Source organism: Mustela putorius, unplaced genomic scaffold (genome assembly GCF_011764305.1).
Source record: "Mustela putorius furo isolate JIRA1106 unplaced genomic scaffold, ASM1176430v1.1 tig00003858_pilon_pilon_pilon, whole genome shotgun sequence".
Classification (NCBI taxonomy): Eukaryota; Metazoa; Chordata; class Mammalia; order Carnivora; family Mustelidae; genus Mustela; species Mustela putorius.
The window spans coordinates 53,013,884-53,019,883 of record NW_025422010.1 but is presented as its reverse complement, the minus strand read 5'-3'; positions in this window follow the sequence as shown (position 1 = coordinate 53,019,883).

Sequence of the window (6,000 nt, the reverse complement as noted above, 5' to 3'; positions counted from 1 at the left end):
TTTACAAAGGACAAATGTGCATACCTATATGCATAGAACATTTCGGGAAGGATACTCAAGAAATTGTTAACAGTGGTTATGCTGGGATAGAGGGCAGAGGGGACTTTACATAATGTCTTTCAGTACTTTTTGATTTTTTTTCTTCTATCATGTGTGTTACTGTTATAATTAAAAACAAGCAAATTAAAATGTAGTTAATTGTTGAAGCTCTACTTTTATGTATGTTTGAAATCTTCCAGAATAAAAAGCCCCTTAAATAATGTAGAGCAAGCAAGTATGTTCATCACACACTCTCCAAAATCCAGTGCTGAATATTTGGATGACATGAAGTAATTCCTTGAAGAAAGCTTCCTTATCGAGCTACATGGTGGTGTTCCCATGGAGGCAGACAGGAGCCACATCATAGAGAACTAGTTCTGTCAGAAAGCTACTGAGTCATAGTATTACTGTAGGATAATTTTTAAAAACCATGCTGAAAAATGTCTAGGCTCTCAAATGTTTTCTAGAGGCCCTTGTGTTCAATTTCCAGAGCCAATCACAAGCAGTCTATTTAGGGAACTCCTAACCTTCTCTACAGTTAACTGCAGGCACAATGACCTTCCCTCTGACTGAGAACCCAGATTAACTTCTCAATTTCCACTGAAGGTTATCAACCCTACCATCTGCTTACTTGGTTTTCAAATCATATGCATCTGCCCTCATGAGCCATATGGGATCAAGCATTGTAGATTCTTACCAATGGGTTCGATTTGAACTCTCTTTTGCCCAGCTCTTATCACTGGATTGGAAAGGTGATAAACAGAGATGACTGCCTATGCAGGTTGCACATTCCATTTATTTCTTTAAGTATTTTGCACTTCCTTTGATCAGACTAGAACACCAGAAGCCTTGACACTTGAACTAAACTTGATTAACTCATCATGAGATTATCTTTGATTGCATTACCTTTTATCTGATGTTGCTATAGGCACTGGCCACACAAAATTTATTTCTGCACTTGCTGTAAAATGTTGTTCACTATACCACCCATTTACAGCCCCACCTGGAAAGGTTTGTTTCAGATATTGGGGCCCAGAAAACTTTCCTACAACACTACAGAACAGAAGGGACTTCTTCCAATAGTGAAAATCATGTAACTTGGGCATTTCTCTCATTTTCTCAAGGTTTTGGGAAGCTCAGCTCTGTGGCTCAGTCACAGCAACTCTGGTAACCCAAAGAGTTAGTGAGCTTGCATCTCTCTGTTCCTTATTCTTGATTTTCCATTTCACTAAACTTTGTGTATGTCTGTTGTCTCTCTGCATCCTTTTTCATTTAGTGGATCTGTTCAAAAGTTTAATAGAGGGGCGCCTGCGTGGCTCAGTCAGTTAAGCATCTGACTCTTAAATCTCAGCTCACGTCTTGTACTGGGCTCCATGCAGTGGAGCCTACTTAAAAAACAGCAACAATAACAACAACAAACAACTAAAATTTAGTAGATTATGTCCCACAGAGGTATATGTTTCTTGGGCAGTTGGATTTTGATCTTTTTCTTCTGGTGAGGTAAAAAGGAGTTTCATGAAGACATGGCATTTGAACCAAGCCTTTGGGGGATAGGAACATTGGACAAATGTTGGGAAGAATGTTTCTGGCAGATGAAACAGTGTGAATAAAGAAGTGATGGGAGGAAGGCACAGGCCACCTATGGGAAGTAGGAAGATTTGGTCTGCTCAAGCCATGAGATATAAGAAGAGATGAACAGAAATCAAGCTGGAAAGATGGTGGGCCCAGCTCAGGAGGAGCACACGTTAGGCATTACAGCATAAGAGAAGGATTTTTTTTTTCTCCAAAATAAGGGAAACTACTGTATATATTTCAGGCAGGGCATAAAAACAATGGAGACAGAATTTAAAGACAAAGGCGAAAGAAGAGGACTGCTAGGGCAACGTCCCAGCTGATCTGCCATTGAGATGAGACTAAAAGCACCTGGACAGAACCTGACCTCGGAAAGAACACGGAGGGACAGAATGGCATCAAGCACACAGTCCAGCAGCCAGGTTGTCCTCCAGATTCTGCTGCTATAGATGTTTAAACCATGTTTTTCTTTAGAGATCCCTTGGTAAACATAAGTCAAACAATAAATATCACACACTTAACCAGAGCACCGAAATGGGTTCTTAACCGATAACTGATGAGGGAAGTTTTTTGGTTTTTGTTTGGTTTTGATAGAAGAATTCCAGCCAATAAGTGCAGAGAGGATAATGGGGTTGAATGATTTACCATTTTTGCCACTTTGAAATGGATCGAGGCTATATTCACAGGCGGATACTGCGAATATCAGGGGAGCCTTTGTAGGCAGGGAGAGATGGCATGCCCAGGAAAGAAAGGGCATCATCAAGATGAAAGGCTTTCTAATGAAGGGATTGGTCAGAGCCACTGAATCTGCCGATCTAGGACAAAACAGGCTTTGGGAAACGTGGGATTGTCAGACATAATGTCCCACATGATGAGACGCAATAGGTAGGACATCGCTCCACCTAGGAAGCATTCTTGCCTAAAATAATTGAACATGAATCTAATAATAACTCAAGATGTAAATATTATTTTACATGAGAAACAGTAGGAGGAGGTACTAGTTAAATAACAACCTGAGGAAGCAGCCGGCCACATCCAGACTGTGCAGCATTCTACAGGGCCAAGAACTCATTTTCAAACAAGCCAAATCAATGGCATTATTTTAAAAAAAAAAAAAAAAGCGTGTAACAGAATAGAATAAAAGGGACTTAAGAGACATAAAAATCAAATGTAATGCATGGATCTTACCTGGAGGCCAACTTGAGTAAACCAACCCCACAAGGACATTTTTAAGACAAAAATGTTTGAATATTACCTGATGTCAAGGAATTATTGCAAAATTTTAAGTTAAAGATAATGCCATGTTGGTTATCTAAAAAAACAAACATCTTTGTCAGGGAGAGAGGCATTCTGAAATATTTACATGCCAGTGAAATAACATGATGATTAGGATTTTCTTTAAAACACTCCAGAAAAAAAAAATATGTGGTTAGGTAAAATAAGATTTGCAAGCTACTGTTAACTATTGAAGTTAGGCGCTAGGTACATGGGAGATTCACTATATTAATCTTTTTACTTTTATACATGTTAGTTTCTGCCATGAAGAAATACCTATTTTAACAGATTCTTTATGGTGACTAGTTTGAAAAACCTTTCTATCTTTGTTGTGTGTTTGATGAGAGAAAAGGGTCGAAATCAGACAAACATTAGCCCCGGTATGTGGCCAAGGGACTAAGTGCATATTTTACAGAGTATAAAATGACACTGCCCTTGGGGCATCTGGGTGGCAGAGTCGGCTGAGCATCGACTCTTGGTCACAGTCTCAGGGTCATGGGATCTAGCCAGCATTGGGCTCTGCGCTCAATACAGAGTCTGCTTGTCCCTCCCCCCCCTCCTCCCCTCCCCCCCTGCTGCCACTCATTCGCCCTCTCTCTCAAATAAATGAAAGAAAAAAAATCTTTAAGAGAATGACACTGCTCTGTAGTTATGGTTTGTGGAGATCAGAGATAAATACCTTCCATGACTCTCATGAAGAAAAATTTTTGAACTAAATTAGCTCCTGGCTTCTACTGCATCAGTCCCTGAGACATCAAGGATCATGATGCTTTCCACGAGCCAAGGGAAGGCTGGCTCCTTACCCCACTTACCTGACTGACAGCATAACCCCAAGGGCCAGGACCCGACACAGCAATGAGCCCCACACTGCCAGTGCAGATACCTCAGTCTGAAACCTGGTCTGCCAGGTACGGAACATACTGACTCAAACTGTGTTCTTCTCTTCAGTCTCTTGGTCAGCAAATATAACGGCGCATTGCTTATGTGCATTCGGAGAAGGCTGGCCTTTTCAAATGGATGGCTAAATCGGATCTCCCCACGCTCTCCCTCGTCATCCTCATCACCTCGAGTACCATCGCGAGCCTCTCTATTCTGAAACGGCCCAAATGGGAGAGCGGTCTAGGAGACGGAGCCAGTTACCTACCATGCTAGGAAGAACGGGTGCCTGGAGAGGAACGAAGGCCGAGCTCCATGACATCAGATGTTCTGTTATCTTGAGGACAGATCCTGTTCATTCTCCGTGGGAGCCGCTGGGATGCACCCCGCAGATCCTGTTTAGAGATAAAGGGCGGTCTGTCGGAGGCTGACAACACGCAGATGCCCTCAGCTGTCATCCCTCTTCAGGGATTACAGGGGCTGAAAAAAGCTATTGTGCCCCAGGGAACCCCACTTCCTTGCAAGCCAATGAGCAAGCGAGCAGTTGACTCAGGAGTATAAAGGCCTTGGCCCCTCAGCGCAACCTGAAAATTCGGAAAAAAAAGGAGCTTCTGAGCTCCCCAAGGAGCTGGTTAATCCCACCACTTCCTGCCCAGGCCTGCTTCCTTCCTTCCTCTTCCCCAGGTGCCGACCCTGAGAACGCTCCCTAACAAACTTGCCAGCAGCTCGTCTCCATCTCAGAGTGAGTGTCCCAGAGAACCCAACCCGGAACCTGTGATGGAACCACTCTCCAGAAGACTTTGGTAGATGCCCTCAAAAGAGCTGTCCTGCTGCCAACCAGCTGCTGTTAGGAGACGTGAAGCTGTGCCTAACTCCTGCTTCCTCCTGCCTTCTCAAGCAGCTCATAAACAGGTGGTTGGGGGGTGGGGGGTAGGGGGCGGGGGAGAAAACAGGTCACTGATATCCACGGCCCCAAACAACTGCTCTCCACCCCACACTAAGGTATGCAGATGCATTGTTGTCAACATCTCAATTAACTACCTCTTTGCTGAAATTAATTCTTTGCTTAAATTACTTGGATATAGGGGCATCTGGATGGCTCAGCCCGTTAAGTGTCCAACTCTTGATTTCAGCTCAGGTCATGATCTTGGGATCCTGGGATCCGCCCCGAATTGGGCTCCCTGCTCAGTGGGGAGTCCGCTTGCTCCATCTCCCTCTGCCCCTCCCCCTGCTCCCTCTCAGATAATAAACCTTTAAAAAAAATAAATTACTTAGATACAAATATTAAATGGTTGCCTTACATAAAAGCATTTTTTATGGAAGCAATGTTATTCCTTCTTCTACCTCTCTCATATGGACCACCTACACCCTGGGGTAAGATGAGAAGGTATCACCCCCAGGACAAAGACAAGAAGGGGAACAGAAGTGTCTATCTTTTTTTTTAGACTTATCTTTTTTTTTTTTTTTTTTTTTAGATTTTATTTATTTGACAGAGAGCAAACACAAGCCGGGGGAATGGCAGAGGCAGAGGGAGAACCCGGCTCCCCCACTGCAGGGAGACCAATGGAGGGCTCCATCCCAGAACCCTGACATCAGGATCTGGGCGGAGACAGACACTCAACTGACTGAGCCACCCAGGATTCCCCAGAATTGTCTACCTTGAATGCCACGAGCTCTATGAGTCTTGTTTCTTGCGTTCACTGCTGTCACTGGTACAGAACCTTGCACTCAACAGAAGCTCATTAAGTATTAATGCAAGAAAGAAAGGCAATGCCACCTTTGCCATGCGCCTCTTCTTGCTGTGCAGACCACGATGCCGTCTATTCTGTCCCGGAACCTTGCGCTGTTTGATGGAAGCTATTCTGTGTTCACCTCGGTCTTCCCGCTCCCTGTCACCGAGTCTGGTACACAGTAGGTGCTCAGGAAGGTATGTCTTGGAAAAACGTTCCGCAGCTCAAGCAGTGTTTAATCATCGTCTATCACTGAGTCACGACTAACCTCAAAGCTTACCAGCTTGAGCGTGGCTCAGTGGGTTAAGCGTCTGCCTCCGGCTCAGGTCATGATCCCGGGATCCTGGGATCGAGCCCCACATCAGGCTCTCTGCTCAGCAGGGAGCCTGTTTCCTCCCCGTTCTCTGCCTCTCTTTCTCTGCTTGTGATCTCTCTCTGTGTCAAATAAATTAATAAAATATTTAAAAAAACAAAAACACATCTTACCAGCTTAAAATGCCACCGTTAC